Source organism: Perna viridis, chromosome 2 (genome assembly GCF_037379345.1).
Source record: "Perna viridis isolate PV_CMFRI_1.1 ecotype Kerala chromosome 2, ASM3737934v1, whole genome shotgun sequence".
In the NCBI taxonomy this organism is placed as follows: Eukaryota; Metazoa; Mollusca; class Bivalvia; order Mytilida; family Mytilidae; genus Perna; species Perna viridis.
In genome coordinates, this window is record NC_142446.1 from 24,516,915 (window position 1) to 24,535,954 (window position 19,040).

Consider the following 19,040-nt stretch of genomic DNA (forward strand, 5'->3'; position numbering starts at 1 on the left):
TATACTCTAATTTCTTAGATGACAATTTATGAAAACCGTACAATATTACAATTACAACAAAATACTGCTTGTCTTTATATGGTCCATATTCACTCTGTGATAATGATACTCTGTTCTTGGTGATCTAATGGCAGCGAAGGGTCAAGCATGGTGCTCAAATGGCAAAACAAAGGAAATGACAATTAGACGTCAATTGAACAACTGCAAAACAGCAGCTTGTCTTCGTATTTCAATATACTATTATACGCAAAAGCGTTTGCCATACATGTATTACTGATACCGTACTTGAATGAAATAAATTGTCTTTCTATTTGACTTTTCCTGTTAGCAACATCAAAGAACACACAAGTGTCTAAGTCTCCGTATCTGACTGATTATATTGGTAAATTAAGTTTTATTTGGCTGTGTACCAGGAAATATTTGTAGGATATACATGTAATTAATGTGTCATTTTAAAATTTAACACATAACTGAGGGCGACACGTATGACAAGAAAAACGCTTCAAGAAAAAAAATGTAGTCATAAATACAATATTTCTACCCAACTGTATCCAGATTTAACCATGGATGGCGACATAAGAAGCTTTTAAAGATGAATAACATAATTGATATTCGTCATTAAAATTTGAACTTACTTGTAAGCAAGAACCAATGATGTTGATAGACTGAGTAGTTAATTTACGCCGGTTCTCACTTTGAAAAACTCACAGACAAAACAAATCAGTCATTTCTTTAAAAAAAAATGAACAAATACACATAAAAATAAACGCTAATGACGAAGTTAGCTATTATAACTTGTTAAACACTCATTGAGACGTTTAGGTTTCCCGCACACACGATACACAAACGCACGCTGAACGCTTACCAAACGCACGATAAACGAACGCTTCTATCGTGCGTTTAAACGCACGATAAACGAACGCTCCTAGTGTGTGTTTAAACGCACGATAGACGAACGACGAAAAATAATAATAATGACATATGATAAAGACAAAAACATATAGAAAATAAAATTAATGAAATTATATCAATTAATAACAGCAAAAAATATAAAAATAACAGTTAAATCAAGAAAATAATATAAGTACAAAAATAAACGAACGCTTCTATCGTGCGTTTAAACGAACTCTCGTATTGTGCGTTTGTCGTGCGTTTAAACGAACGCAAAACGATGTATAAACGCACGATAAACGATGCACGAACGCTAAAATGGGAACCGTAAACGTATCAAGGAGTGTATGCCAGTTTTTAACATGTTTGTTATTCTTCGTAATGTCAGTAAGGGAACCTACAAAATTCTGAGAGTCCTTTTGTAGTACTTAAGCTTCAAAATGTGCGGACTCTGTCTATGAGGCCACAGCCACGGTAATTATATTCGGCTAGTTATAAGAAAATTCAATGTTAACATAAGGTAGTACTGTACTGTTCGGGTCTCATTGTGTTGAAAAATTAGTTATGAGGCAGTCTAAACAAAAATTTCTATTTTTTTAAATACATATTTTCTTATATTGGTTGTGTTGGAATTATTTCACTTATGTCGATTGCTTTGTTTTCGAATAATTGGAAACAAGCACATGTAATCCCCGCTTTCAAAAAATGGGAATCCTAGTGAAGTAAAAAAGTACATGCATATTTCCCTGCTTTGCATCATTTCAAAATGTATGGAACGTTGCGTTTATAAATATATACACAATTTTAGATCATAATGTTATTACTCCTAACCAGTCGAGCTTCACTCGCGGTCATTCAGCGATCAGCCAACTTTTTATATTACAAATGAGTTTGTTAGGGCATTAGATAGCAGGAAGGTAGTTCGTGTAGTATTTTGCGATATTAGCAAAGCTTTTGATCGTGTTTGACATAAGAGGTTATTATTTAAGCTATAAAGAGTACTCAAGGGAACCAAGGTTATAACGGTAATCAAACGAATGTAATCCAGGGACAAAGACCAGACATGGAAAACAAACATACATTACAAAGAACATAAAGTAATTAAAATCATACATACAAAGTAACAATAGAAAATGAGCAACTCGGACTCCACTAAAAACTGGGAGCATGGATCAGGTGCACAGGTAAGGTAAGCGTCCTCTGCTTTTCTAGAAACACCGGTCGAGTTTTTCATAAAAAGTGAAGTCCGGGGTAGACAAACGAGGAAAGGAAAACTATAACTGCTATTATATTCTGATAATAGTCTTGAACTGATTGTCTCCAAAATATCTTTCGAATTTTTCAGGATCCACATTGATTTAATACCACTACGGGAGTAACAGGTGTTGTGGTAGGACTGTAGAACCTCTTTGACAGTTGTGAGTATAGAAGTTAAAAGATTTGGAAACGGTTTTGTGGTACATTTTGCAGATCCAGCTATGAAACGTTGTGCGTATGGTTCTTGTGGAATTATTGAGTATCATTTGCACTCATTGATCTACTTAAAACTTTCATTAGTTAAAATTAAAAACCTCACGGCTTTTAACCACTCTGACAGAGAATCAATGTCTTCTTGTTCTCGTTTTATCCATTTTCTTGCGTAGACAACTTGGCATCCAAAAGAACTTTAAAGCTATAATTCCAATTATTTATGGAGCGTGGTTCACGGCACTTGGGACTAACGTACTAACAAGTAAATGATATAATTAGACATTTAAATACGTCATGAATCTATGATATATTTGGTTGATCGGGAAACACCTGAAAAATAGGTTTAACAACATGAACTTTTACAAATATAAATTTTCCTGATAAAATATGACTATTCGATTATAGAATGTAAATAATGGCATTTTAATAACATTTTTACCAAAACTTTAAAGCATAAAAAGTATTCCCGGGTCAGACCTGAACTTAAAGCCATCGCATTGAACCTTATGCAGTGTACGAGTGTTAATCCAGATAGGCTAAGGACACTACATTATAACTATTGTCACTTTAAGCTAAATAACATTTTACTGCTTTTTTGCGAAAAATTTACTTTTTCCCCTAAAAGCACATTACCAACCATCTTATGCTTATAGAAGATGTGTGATTTCATAATTCATTAACAAGAGTAGAGATGTGAACTAAAAATTGAACTTGGTTTGTTTGAGGTTCCTCCCACCGAGTCCCTGTCCCTCGCAAAGAAACACCTTTGTAAGCGAGTTCCCATACAGAAAAGCAAATATGAAGTCGACATAAACAAAAAGAATAGAATAATGTAAATTCCCCTATAAGCCTTTAAACACAGGATTATAGTTTTGGTGGATATAAAGTGCAAGATCAACGCTACCAACAAGAACAATTTATGCAGGTTTTGTGGTAAGATTTAATCATTTTGCCAGAATGTGTTAAACAGTTTTACGAAGAAATAAATCTGCAAATTTGAATAGGGAAACAAGCAAGATATTTCAAGGGATATAACTTCCCTATGGTTTAATAACAATAAACAATTTATGTTTATTAATCAGATTTTCTTCTTCTTGTGTACATGAAACTGTTTTCAGATTGATTCTATCTATTAAGGATTTTAAGATATTGGGGATTGAAAGAAATTAAATGACCTCTATCCATGGTCAAAATTTGGTAATGATATCTTGAAAGATGAATAAGGAGGATCATGTCAAAGGAAATTTTGCAAATATCAAAAGAAAAGAAACATTAAGAAAACAATAAGGTCTTTCCCATGAAGGGAAAGACCATAATTACATACTGTATATTACGGATGTGTATAAAATCAAAAACTGATAGCAATGTTCATCCACTTCTTCCAAGTTGTTTTCTTAATTAGGAGGTGCACAATGTGAACATGTAATAAGAATTCTGTGAAAGTTTCATTCAACTCAGTGGTATACATAGGAGGAGTAAAGGAAAAAAGATGGGTCCCCTCTTGTCCCCATATTAACAAAAGTCCACGTCCACGTTTAACTATTGTGAAAAACCCAAATTAATTTGGATAAAATTCTAAAATAGGAGTTGCACAATAAGATAAGGTATTAAAGATGTTGGGAAAGTTTCATTCAATATCATTCAGTAATATAGCAGGAGTAACAGATGAGAGATAAGTCCCACCATATTAACAAATTACAAAGTCCATGTTTTGCTATATGAAACACCCAAATTGATTCAGATAAAAATCTAAATAGGAGGTACACACTGGGAACATGTAACAAAGATTCTGTGAGAGTATTAAATTCCATTCCACAGGGATAAGAGATGGGTCCCAGCATTTGTCCATATAAAATCTAAAGGCTTTAAAGAGCATCAATGGCTCAACTGCCTCAATTAGCAACATTTCAGTTATTGACACATAAGCATATGGAATTATTTGGACACTATATAGCATAACATTTTTAATTCATTAAAAAAGTTTCATAACCGGACTAAAAATAAACAAAATCCCAACATCTATTCATTCATACCAAGTGTGGTTCAAATTGCCCCAGTTGTGTCAGGACAAGAGTTTTGTGTTATAGTCCAAAAACAGAAAAATCACCTTATTTTGGTACAAATAAAGTCCTTTAACTCAAAACAATAAAAAAGCATCCAAAAGCGCAGCATGCTTCAACTGCCGATGTCAAACCCTGAACAGTTGGGGCAATTGTGAACAGAATATTAGTTTTTGACACATAAGCATATGGAATTGTTTGGACACTATATTGCATAAAATTTTTAATTCAATCAAAAATTTTCATACTCAGACAAAAAAACAAGAGGCTCCGATGACTATAGTCGAACTAACTCTGTAACTTCTCATAGTAAGACTACATACCTAAGATAAAATCAATTGGTAAAAGCATTACAAAAAACAAATGTGTGATATACTGTAAATTCACTGAATTTTCTAATACCAAGGGCTGTAACTTCCATAAAAATCAATTAACCATAACCGAAGTCTAATCATCTGTAACTTCTCATAGTAAGGCTACATACCAAAGATATAAAATCAATTGGTAAACAAGTGTGGAAAACTGTAAATTCACTGAAATTTTCTAAGTCCAAGGGCCATAACTTAAAATCAGTTAACGATAACCAAAATCAAACGTAATCTGTAATTTCTCAAAGTAAGACCACATACCAAGACAGACTTATTAGGTAAAAGCGTTACAAAACAAAGTGTGGAAAACACCGACGGGTGGACGGACACCCAGCATTTCCATGTCCCCTCGCAAACCCATTTATTTTAGGCCAGGTGAGCTAATAAAAGGGTAAACATACATGACTTATATCTAGCTTTCCTGATTCAAATTACACCAACAAATTGTTTTATTACAAGGAGAAAGAGGGACATAAACAACACTCTAAGAATGTTATTAATAAACTATAAAAACTGTGAGCAATGCTCGCTAACATGATACCCCACTCACTGATTTGTTAACATGCACCTTTTGACTTCAAAATTAATTTGGAACAAAATTTAAAATAGAAGATGCACAACGGGAACATGTAATAAAGATTCTGTGAAAGTTTCATTGAATTCCATTCTGTGGTGTCGAAAGAGTAACAGATAATAGACAGGTTACCCCTGTTCCCATATTTATAAATGAAAAAGCCAATGTTCTGCTATGTGGAACCCCAAAATGGATTAGGATTAAAATCTAAAATAGAAGGTGCACAATGGGAGCATGTAATAAAGAAAGTGTCATATAATTCCATTCAGTGGTGTTCAAGGAGTAACAGATAAGAGATGGGTCCTCCTACTATATGGAAGGAAGGAAAGATGGATGGATGGACAGACGGATACTACCATCAATTAAGTACTAGTCCACATAAAATTCAGACACTGCCAGTGGTAAAGTGACTCATGGTGAAGAAAAATCCACCAAACAATGCTTTTTCAGTCTACATGTGCTATACTTTCACATAACAATAATCATTTCTTCATTCTGATCTGCACTTTTTAGAAAATCATACATTCATCTCTCACTAAAACCAACCAAATGAAACCAAATCAAGAACAATAACTCTTGAAAAAAGCAAATATTATGTACAATCAATATAATTTTTATCATAAAAATGCAACAACCAAATGAAGAACTAAGACTGGTTATGTGATCAGTAACTGTTTCTGAACAAGAAAGAAAACTGAATTTGGTGGGTTTTCTAGTAAAATCAGTCACGGTCTAGCAAAATGCTTTACTGTACCGATCCGGTGGTCTAGAAGAATTTTCCGGAAATGTACCCGGAATTAGTAATTTCTTAATTCCAGTCGTTTAACGCTCAAGGAATTTGAGAGGCGTACTTCAAACATTCTTCAATATTGATCAACGTCAATGTAAACCAAAGTGGAACTTCTTAGTCTTTCTAGTAACACAAATGTCAGTAAATTGAAGTGTGGAAAATAACCGAGTAGTTCGGAATGAAAGTACACCAATGTAAACATCTGGCGAAAAAACTTTGAGGGGGGGATCGAAACCTACTCCTAAAAAATGATCCTCCATTGAAATAAGGGAACAAATTAAGATATATGACTGGACGAAGCAGTGCCAAACATTTCAGAACCACTGGGTCAATGTCTATACAAGGCTATAATAAGTTGATCAATGGAAAGTTTGCAGCCTTTCAAGTTCTAAGATAATATTTTCTGTTGTCTTCTAAGTTCCAATTCCCATTATCTGACATTATTTCCATTCATTTATCTTAAAAATTAACATCTAAAAGGATCCAGACTTCATAGCAATAAAAAAACACAACTAAAATGAACCAATTGCCACTTAAATACAAACCACCTTGTGTTATTCAGTTCAGGATTCTATCAAGGCTATCTATGAAATCAGGTCTAGTGGCTTGCTTGCAGGTCAAGGCAATTTTTTTGTCTATTAGACCTATGGTCTAGACAAATATCCAGACTAATTTCAATCCCTGTGCATGAAACACATTTTGTCTGATTTTTAGTAAGACTGCTACTTAATACCTCCTACTTAGCATGTAGGGGAATAATTAGTTATAATTAGGTCAGGTAACTGTTAATATTCAATTCTTTTCTTCAGTAGAATCCATCATAGAGTTAGGGGACTAGGCAAAAGGATTCCTATTTACCCATAAGGTGTAATAAAATATTACAATGAAAATAGAAAATTTAAAACTTGCGAAAAAAGGTTAAATCTACATTAGTTGGCATGCATAAGTTCTAATTTAACAATAAATGCTGTAAACTTGTTAAGAATTTTGTATCTGTTTTAGCTAAAATTGATTACAAACTTCAATTAACCAGTGAAATAAATAAATAAAAGGTTGATCATTTCAATACCTGCGGACAACACCTCAGTTATGTTACAGTATTTCTTGATACAGCTACAGTCCTCCTCTGATGGAACACATGAACAGGGATTCTTAGGTTGGATGATGTAACTGTATCCAACAGAGTAATCACACCTGCAAGTTCTATCCTCTTTTCCTGTTCCATTAGAGACAACTACTTGACCTTCCTCCTCACAGCCTGATTTGATGTAAATACAATCACTGAATTTATCAGTACTAAATACAATAGGCTGGTATCTCTTATCTGTGCAATTATCATTGGTTATTCAAGGTTTTCTAACCATTCTCAACTTTTAAAAGATAAAAAAAGAATTGAAATTCAATTACACAATATGTGCCCTCATAAAAATGTATCATGCATGTATTCTTTGGTTATCTCACTTCAAAGTTTTGACTTGTATAGAAATTATAAGTTTACTTAGTCCACTAGTTAATTGTATCTTGGTTGAGTCAGGTTTTATGTCTAGTGCTAGGTATTCATTTGTCTAAGATACAAATATTCTGACCTGTTTAAAAAATTGTTTGAAATTGAGAACAGTCTGAATAGTCAACAAAAGATATCCTATTACATTTTAGATACTCAATGTCATTGGTTACATAAAAATTACAACTATGATAATTTGTTATTAGAAAACTATGGGTACTGTAGCTTTTTTAGATTCCTAAGATGTGGAGAGTTCACTGTACGTGCTTTATAGAACAGTGACCCAGCTTTTAACTTATGTGGGTCAAATATTTAGAAGTTTTTTAGTGCTCATTTAAAATTAAAGGTATCAAAACAGATACTCTCAGACAAATAAGGCATAATTATAAAGTGCTGAAGACAAATTAAGAAATATGTCTGTTTTCTATATATTGTAAATATTTTAATGTCATATACCAAAGTCATCCTTCACCAAGCAAGCCACTGATAAGTGATGCCTCTGGTCAAGTCTCTGGGCAAGTCACTAAATGAAAAGTTATGGCTTGTCTTGAAAATGTACTGAAGTGCTTACTGTAGGTACATCAATACATCTAATGCTACTTTGAGAATGACTCAAGTACCACAAACAAATAATGCATATATATGATAAATTGTCTTAACTATCATATAATATAATTATACGTGGCATCATACATTTTGGGGAGACAATTAAATCTAACTCCTCCCCCACCCCCTTAAAAAAAAGATAAATAGATAAATGCATTGGGGTTTATTGAAGTAATAAGAGAATTGAATTATGAACAAATTACATTTATCGATAATATAAGTCATATTCTTCGAACTCTTGCAGTTGCTATACCAGCATATGCACAATTGTATGTTTCTATCATTTAATCAGTTTTACAATAGACGCACTCAGCAAGTCAAATCCTGTCAATCAGCTTTTATAGTACTTTCACAAAATACTAGGTGTTACAATATGCCTTCTGAATGCTGTAAGTGACCTACACTGAGCAGTCAGCTGTATATACTTCAGTTTAAGCTGTACAAGCTTGAGTAACACCTCTTATCAAGATCTTGTAACCCACTGAATACTTGCTTTCCAGCTCTTATAGTTATGCTGCTGAACACAGAGTTTAACAGTGCAAGTAAAATTAATGACACTGATTCTGTTGTAAAAACTTTTTTGTTGCAGTGTTTAAGATCATAGATGCATTTACGTCATCATGGAATGTTATTTTAATGTTAAGATTAAAGACATAATTACCCGGTATTAATTTTATATATTTCGTGATAAACAGTTTTCTATGGTCTGGACATTTTTTGTCTTGTTTGTACAAATCTGAAAAAGTGATGTGCTTACAAGTGTACTTTAGGGTAGAAAATGGTAAAAATAAACCAGATTGATCAATACATATGGATCATACATTTACAGATGTTAACATACATTACTAACTATATGTAGGTTGGCTCATGTCTCAGGCATAGCAAGATAAGCTTGGTGATTTACAAGCATCATGTACATTATAACTCTTGTATAGAACTACTTTACAGTACATGCTATACTTCATTGCTAAACTGTACACATACATGATAAGTTAATGAATCTCATATAGCAGGAACATTCCTGCTGAACTTGGAATGCAAAAATACAATGGATATTAACAAATAGAATGTTAGAATTTAGTACTGTTATGCAAAAATAAATAACTGCTTATCTTTTTTTCATACATGTTACTGTATATAATAAAGCTTTTCAGAGTGCAGCATGTCAACCACTAATCACTTGGGGCAAGTGTAGACAACATTACTTTCTTGACACACTTATGCATAGGGAATAACCATTATCATGAACACAAAATAAAACTAGTTTGGACATAATATAGAACAAAATTTGAAATTCAATTATAAACTTTTGAAATCAAACCAAATTTTTTTAAAAAGTCAATTTTTTGGGACCTTATGACTTGACAACAGTAAAAGTAATCTGAAATCTGAATGAAAAACACAGACAGGGACTTTCATGAGGAATCCAATAATTTTGTTTTTGATAATCAGGCCAAAAATATACTACAGTAGAGGCTCTAGAGAGCCTGAATTACTCATCTGGAGAACATAAAATCATTAAACATATGTTCTCATTTCAGGCAAGTTTTTTTCTTCCTTTTTCAATTTGAAGCTGACAATAATGAGTTTTTTTTATAAAATAGGAATTTTCGAAATTTCATATTTGTCTTCCGTCTCACATGTAATGGGTATTGTTTTTCAAGTATCCTACTTCAAACAAGCGTTTGTGTATTCAGACATATTTATGGAGCAACTTACCTTTTTAGCGAGCCAAGGCATTAATTAAATGCAAAGAATTTGACAAGATTGAAAGTGGTTTCTGTTTGCCCCTTTATTCCAATACAGATTACACCCCAAAAATCAATCCAAGCCTGAACTTTTGTAGTAAGGTACTATGTTAATTAGCACCTACTACACAAGATTAGTCATCACAATTAAAGTCTCATTTTAACTTTAAAATTCCTTGTCCTTAAACAATTCAGTGTGTAAAGTAATGGAAACGTTAGAAATGGTTAGTGAGACCTTAACATATTAAAACGAAAATTTTACAATAGATAGATCTCATCATGCTGAACACTTTTACCCATATCAAAATTTAGCAGAATGGTTTTGGAGATATATGCAAAAAAACTACTGTCTGACCCGTATGTTCTATTTTTAGTAACAGTGGCCATGTTTTTTGACAGATAAAAAATCCCCACAACAGTTTTATGCAGGAACATTCATACCACGTTTCGTTCCTATTGGTCAAGTAGTGTCAGAGAAGAAGAGTTTTGAAGGACGAAAACACTTCCACTGAGTATGTGCCATAATGACTACCGGTAAATCACTTACCTATCAGGATAGGTCAAATCAGAACTATAACCACAGAAGCATCAACTCCACTAATCTCCGAAACATAAATACTGCGTTATTTAAAATATATTGGGCATTTGTTAAAAACTAACCTGCTTTTAAAGTTATTCTTCAAGAAAAAAACACAAGCTTCAGTACCTAATATTAGTTTTGAGATTAGTGGAATATGCTGAAGACTTGGAGTAGTTAAGTTATCATAAATCAATTTGTAAAATTGTATTAGTACAGTATATCACTTTCATTTGTATATCAGGGCTTTGACCATCAATTAAAACAAAGATTGAGGTTTGGAGTAAGAAACTAGCGAAAAAATATGAATTATGTCATCATGTTTTATGTACTTTTTATCAGAAAATTAACAGGATTGAAAACACATCTGGACCTGCATGCCTTTATTATATTTTTTGTCAGCACATAAGTATTTTCTGTATAATGATTAGGCAAATTAAAGAAATAAAGTGAGTACACACTATATTCCAAGTGCCCTCAAATGCACTTTGGAAAAATCAAAACCCTATACCACAAATAAGCACAAACTTAACATGTTTCTCAAAATTAAAATGTGAAATGCAATCTGACAAAGTAAAGAAAAGCAAGTTATAAAAGGCTACCAATTGGTTGGTTCTCAATATCAAAAGTGAAGACACTTGGACTCATCCAACCAATCTACAGGGGACAACCTGACTGGACTCCAAACTTTGCAAAAATGATCAAACAGAATGCCAGAAATAATGTGATATGCAAGGCAAAATATTCCTAAAGAAAGACAAAAAAGAAGTACTTGAAAGACACTAAATTCCAACCAATAAACTAAAATATATACTACATGTATAAAGAATCTTTTTTTAAGTGAAGCAAGTGCTAGTTTTAAGGATTCTTTTGGGGTTAAAGAAATTTGCAAAAATGGAAACATTCTTCATACCCCTATGTTTTAAGATGAGTGTCCCCTGATATACATGTACTATATATTCATGTCATTTGATTGTTTGTTTGTTGGGGTTTAACTCCCGAGCAGCAATATTTCAGCTACATTCAGGCGATGAACATGAATGGGAATATAAAATGAACATGAAATGATGAAATGAAAAAAGGGATAGGGCACAAGGATAATAGGGTCGACAAATTTTGATTACCACTAGAAAAAGGAAGGGTTTGGCAAGGTTGGACAATTTAGCCACCTGTGGCAGAGCGCAAAGGCTCCTACTCCGAGAGAATACCACAGCAGGGTTCTTTAACGTGCGGGAAATGTAACATCTTTCCCAACACAGTCCACCACTATGGTTTGCGGTCAGGTTTTCTGTATTATCGCCTGATAACCTAGCATGTAACACGCCAGGGGTACCCCATTCCACCACCTGGGGCACACATCCCAGTTGCTCTGTGGGCTGAGTGCCTAGCCCTGGCTAGGTTTCTGAGCACTAATTATTCGCCTTTTACGACAAGCTTAGCGCTGCTGCAGGCCTATTCTTTTGACACCCGAACCTGCACGGGGCCATGAGTAAGCTGTTGTATCCAGACAAATGAAATGGCTCAAGCTACAGCAAAGATGAGAATGAAAAAATACATTTAATCCAATGCTTTCTCCATTTAGATGGAATTCGTATATATTAAACAAGCATTCTGAGAATATTACAAAAAACAATGCATAGTCCCCTACCAGCTGTTTATATTACTGACCTAAATATTACCGATAAGGCTTCAAATAATAGTTGACTGATTTGTCAAAAAAAAAAAACAACTTAATATCTTAAGTCTTAAAAAATAGGTGTGTAAAACTGGAAGTTGTTAACTTTGGAAAAAATCAGTAAAGAGAAAGGAATTGTAAAATTGATCTGTAACTCATCAAGGTAACACTAAGACTCGCCTACCAAAAACCAGCTACATATGTTAAGAAGTAAAGAGCTGTGCTTTAAGCACATTATACGCCCACTGCTCTTTTAACTTGTCCTTATGCTTTTAATGAATTTATATGATCAACTAGAGATACTGAGAGCCCTGTCAAATATCCCCCCAAAAAAAGTCAATAAAAAATGCACAAAAAATTTAGCACTATCAAGGCTACCTCAATTTTAACTGAGTTTGTTGTCTTGATCTTTTACCCATACATTTCTATCTTGTTTAAAACACACTTCTGACAAGATTACCAATTTCTTTTTATACTTATTAGTCAATCATCATAACAAATGGTCTGTTTTAAACGATTTTTCAACGACTAAAATTTCCTTGGATTTTTCCGGCTTTTTTTAAAGAGTAAATCTTTATAACACGGAAACATAAAGTTCGACATTTAAACAAACTGGAAGGGAGCTCCATTCATTAGATATGAACAATTTAACAAGGTTTCATAAATTCATAAAAGTTAGTCTAAGTCTTTGAGTAACTATGCAAAAACTTGAAAATCCTCCCGATAAATCTGAAATTTATAAAAATCGAACGAGAGCTTATATCAATAAATATGAACAATTCACCAAAGTTTCATAAAAGTAGGTGAAAGTGTTTTTGAGTTTTGTCTAAAAAACTTGAAAATCTCCCTTTTTTTTAGGAAAAAAAATTCATAACACGGAAACGAAAAAATCTGAAATTGATAAAAAAAAAAAAAAAAAAAACGAAAGGAAGCTTACATCAATAGATACGAACAATACACCAAAGTTTCATAAAAGATGGTGACAAAGTTACAACGATATACCATAAAACATCCAGTCTTAAACTACCTTTATAAAAAAGTTTAGAAAACTTAAATTTCGGTAAATTCAAGGGCCATTAAATTTGGACAAAAACCAGTGGATCCAAAAGAAACGTAAACATGATCTGTAACTCATCAAGGTTGACTCACATACCAAAATTCAGCTCAATATCTGGAAATGTGAAGAAACAAATGTGGAAAACTTGGATTCTGATAAATTTTACAAAGTTCAAGGGCCATAACTCAGACAAAAAAATCAACTAAGTGGAACAAAACAAACTTGATCTGTAACTCATCAAGGTTGACGCACATACCAAAAATTAGCTCAAGATCTGCAAGCAAATAAAAAATAAATGTGTGGAAAACTTAAATTTGGGTAAAGTTCAAGGGTCATAACTTGGATAATAAAAGAACTTAATCTGTAACTCTCATAATAAGACTACATACAAAATATAAAATCAATTGGTAAAAGCATTACCAAAAAAAAAGTGTGGAAATTTGGAAATTCACTGAAATTTTCTGTCCAAGGGCAGTGACTTCCATAAAAATCATTCAGCCAAAACTTAAGTCAAACTTAATCTGTAACTTCTCATAGTTAGACTACATACAAAATATACAATCAATTGGTAACAACATTACAAGAAAAAGTGGAAACTGGAAATTCACGGAAATTTTCTAACTGAAAGGGCCTTAACTTCCGTAAAAATCATTCAACCAAAACCAAAGCCGACCATAATCTGTAACTCTTCATAATAAGGCAACATACCAAAAATAAAGTTATCTGGTAAAAGCATAACAAAATCAAAGTGCTGATAGCATTGGCAGTTTTTGATTCTTGTGGAAATTGTAGCATGAATAAAATTTCAAAGATTATATGATGTTAAATAAAAGTGTGATCATAAATTGCATTTTAACCCTTTCAAGGCACAGGGCAAATGTATCCTGTAGGATACACGTGCGCAAGGCAAATGTATCCTTCAGGATACATAGAACACATGATTTTTTTACTTTGGTTTTTATACCATTTATCACCCTCTTAGTTCACTCATGAATTAAGCTGAATTAAATATATCTAGTGATTTGTATTGTTTGCCTTTATCATCCCAAAAGCTGTTTACAAGACTCGATTTTACTAAATAAAACATGGAATTTTTCTGTGCTAAAATTAGATCGGAAGTTGCCTATTGTCAGAACCCTACAATTAAGTCTCTGAGAATTTACCATTGACCCTATGAGAGAAATGGACGGACAGATGGACGGACTGACTGATGAACCGATCAAAAAAATTATAGCCTCCGCAACTTCGTTGTTTGGGGTATAATTAGAGTAACCATAGTAACACGTCATTGTTTCAACTTAAATTTTAAAACAGTTAAAAATTCTAGGATGTACAAAATGTACATGTACATGAGCAAACAAAGACCAAAGTTGTCAGGACATAAAACAGTTCCAGACAGAATTTTTCTGATGCATTTCCCTTATGTCACTCAACAACTGCAGTTTCATTATCAATGTCGACCGCTGTTGAACAATTATTGAGGATAATGATGCCTACCACAAGAGCATTGCTCAAGGTCCCCTTGCCATCGAAATTTCACTAAGATTTGTGTGACCTTGAGCTTTCAACTGTTTACACTTATTTCATAAGTAGTGTGTGACATTCCATCAAAGCAACCAAAATGTATGCCCCAGATACCAAATTTTTGTCTCATTTTCAAAAATCATAAAGTTCATGGGGCCTTGACCTTTGATCTACTGACCCCATATCAATAGGAACCTTGCCTCATAAGGTATCAACTGTCCAGATTTCACGAAATATCATAACGGCATTCTCAAGTTATGTTACATGGAAACCAATTCCAGATGGGCGAGCAAAATTATATAGTACCCTGATTTTCATATTGTTTGGTTAACTAAAATTTACCTTTGAAGGTCTGCCACTTATAACAGGATGTCCACCTGTTTTGCTTATAGAAATTTTATCATGGAATAGTGCATTGATTCTTGTTTTTCATCTTGATGTGAGTGACTCAAAGAAATTCAACAAGGAAATATAAAATATTTGTTTCTTAGTGACCAACATTTGAATCAAGACTATAAGAAAGTATGGCTCAAATTGTTTCTTAAAAAATTTTTGCTTTAGCTTTCAATGCCTTTTTGAAATATACTCTGTATCTGTTCAGTCTGATTTTTTCGTTAAGTATTTGATCCAATCTTACAACCAGCCACTATCAAACTTCCTGACAAATATCCCTTCATTAAGTTTTTAGGAGTTTAATGGTCACAGCTGTTGCATCAATTATTTTAAAAAATAGTAATAGTAATTGTAATAGAACATTACTTCTCCTTTCTTCACTTAATGACATGTATAACAAGCATGTGCATCAATCAACTATCAAGAAGCTCAATATTCAAATATGTTTATGTTTTGTCAGTGGAAATTGTCAAATGTTCATTACACCAAACTAAAACATGTTAACTTCTGGTGCTATTTATATTCTTGTGACTGTCAGCATAAATATTGCGAGATAACAATTCTTCAACAACAGTTTAATAGTAACAATTATCGGTAATTAAACTAAAAGGTATCTGCCCAATTTATAATAAGATCTGACTACTCACTGAAGCAACATTGACAAAACACGATTACATGTAATAGTATGTCCAAAACAACATTGTTAAAAATGACTATAATGGTCCAGCAAAATTTCCAGGCACCTGACTTAAATTGAAATGAGGTGAAAATGTAGGTCAAAGTGATCTAATTACCATAATTGCTGGTGAAACTTTAAGTACTACCAAGAACATTTGACACCACGAACATGTATATGTAGCAATATTTTAGCTATACCATGTCTAGTACCTGAAAAAAGGACATAGATATATATCAGTCTGTGCCAAATTGTCTTAAGTTCTTTCTGTCATTCGGACAGACAGGGTGATAGGTTTTGTCTGTCCTAAAAAAAACTACCAGTATGTAACATATATTATTTACGACAAAATCTTTTACCGTATTAATTAATTTGTAGAGTATTATCACCAGTATGTGATCTCATCTGCTTCTGCTTATCAGATCACAATCCTTACCAGAAGACCTATTAGCTAACTCAATACTCCTACCAAATTCTACCACATGCATGACATGCATTTATTAAATTTCAGTTTGTGCCATATTCATGTGTGCAATTGAACTTATGTATGATTCTGAAAATCTGAAAATGCGGAAAAAGTAAAGCCCATTAAATATGTATCAAATTTACCCCCCTAAACTTTGTTTGTAGAGGGGGGAGTATAAATATAACACAGATTGTAAGATTATAACTGTTTATTACTAAACTTCAATCTCGAATAACAATACAGTAGCATCAGCGGCAAATAGGCACTTCAGGAGACTTCATGCAAATTTCAATCACTGGCACGCAAAAAAAAACATTGCCGTTATGTTTTTTTCAAATGCACAATTTTTCATACCTGCCGCAACCACTGTCTTTCACTAGTACCTGAGAAATGGTGCTAAACGGATTAGCTCAAGTGGAAAATGTTGGTCAAAGTGACCTTATTATTACTGGTGAACCTTGTAGTACTTCCCACATGTGAATCTAAACACAAAACTTTAACAGAGACATTATATGTGTACATGTACAAGGTTACAACAACGTACTTTTTGCTTGAATTCTTGCTTATTCTGGCTTACTCAGCAAGGACCAAGGTGCATCATTATACAAAGTTTCAACATCCTACCATTTATAGTCGTGAGATACACTATGAGCTCAGATCTAAAACTAAACCAAGTTCACTGATAGTAAAGTGTATGTCAGAGTGACCTACTTTTGCATGGATGCTGATTTACTCTCCAAGGTGCTTCAATATACAAGGTTACAACATCATACCTGTTGACATCTGGAAGCAGGTCAGAGGGAGATCTCCCACTTTGCCATTCATCTATGAGGGAGATTTTGCGTAGCGACCCTTTTTCGTCAAAACTTTTCATGTTATATAGAAATAACCATACCAGTACATGTATTATGAAATAAGGTAAGTTAACCTTTTTGAAGAATAGATTTTAAATGCTAATATAATTTAATTAAATAATTGAATTAGATGAGTATTTAAAATATATTAATCCATATAATGTACACAATTTCAGTTAAATTACCTATTACACCTATATTTGACTTAATTAAGGGCTGTACCAAGAAGACAATTCACTGGATTATATCTGTAAATTGGCAAAAGATAAGTTAGAGGGAGATTTTGGGGAAGAAATATGTGTCAGAGGGAGATTTATGTCTCCCTCGTTGGGAGACTTACTCTAAGGGGAGAAGTGACTGCTAAGAGGGAGTCTCCCTCGTACTGTGGGAGGGTTAACAGGTATGCAACATGCTCCGCCACTTATAGTTGGTGTGATCCGAGCTCGGACCCAACACTTAACATGGGAATGACAAGGGTACTCCAATAGTTCAACATCAACTTTGTTAGGGCAATCTAACAATGTCAGAAATGCATTTTTGTCTATACTCTATACTTACAGCGTGTTTTCTTCTTGAGAGGGCTGACATCTCTGAAATTCACAAAATGTAGTTCATATGTATGTCTGTCATATTTTATTGGTATTTAAGCATGAATATTTAATCCCGAGAGGAAGTGAGGGCGTTAAATCCCATGAATATATTACCTACCCATGTTTAAATACCAATAAAAAATGGCAGACATAAATTATTTCGATTCTAATAGGACAAACAAACGTATTTTAGGTCTGAAGCGGAGCGTGACAGCCATTATATTCACGTTTCAAGTCTTGGAGCGACGCTACTGTTTTTAAAATAACATGAAAACAACTTCAATATATTTATATTTAGTGAACAAAAAAAAAAAAGAATCTACTTGAATATTTACGAAAAAAAATACTCACAAATGTCAAATATCCTCCACGTGCGTAGAAAACGTTGATTTTGAATTGTTATTCACATTGTCAAATGAATAAAAAATATGCAGGTGTGAAATATATTTTATTGTAATTCAAATATGGCTTTGATTTCAAAGCGTCTGAAGGACGTCATATTAGAATAATTTCATTGATAGCAAACTTGTAAATGTTAAGTCCTGCTATGGTTTATTTGGATGTTCTATTTGTTGTTTTGTCAGTACACATAGAGAAAATAGGGTCAAAATAACGACCATTTTACATGAAAGGTTCAGATGACAGATGGAACTTTTTTCCAAATTCGGAGCATGGGCATAGGCGGGTCCACATAGGGAAGTAATGGGCGTATGCCTCAACTTTAACGTGAAAATTTTTATTTATTTAACACAAAATTATTTTTTTTTTCGGAAACTACAGAAAAATACGTAAAATAACACATTTTTAGATGATTTTTCTCATCATCATTTCGCCCCCTCTTTGAAAAACCCTGGACCCGCCCCTGCGGAGGCAGACATAATAGACATGTATGGCCATATGACGTGAAAGACTGCTGGTGTTTTGTGAAACAACATCTGGAATATTATACGTACAACTCTTTTTTTTTCTCTCGATGACATGATTGTCGCCATCTTTTTTTCAAAATCAATGCATGCGCAATAATATTTTGTGTAAAAGTTTTTGTTGCGGGAAATGGCTAAATATGGTAGACACGTACACCTTCGTTGTACATTGACAGATGACGGACTGCAAGTGAGACCCTGTTATTTTTTTAGTTTTTTATATGTTCTGTAGGAAAATAAATGATTTTATGATTATTTCTGAAGAATCAAACTGAGGACGTCCTCAGTTGTAAG

General features: G+C 33.3%; 1 protein-coding gene across 1 annotated transcript in view; it reads right to left on the reverse strand.

The window, feature by feature from the left end:
- The window catches only part of LOC148624182 (uncharacterized), a 249,930-nt gene that overhangs the window by 142,475 nt on the left and 88,415 nt on the right, over positions 1-19,040 (reverse strand). The gene's annotated exons all lie outside the window — the stretch shown is intronic.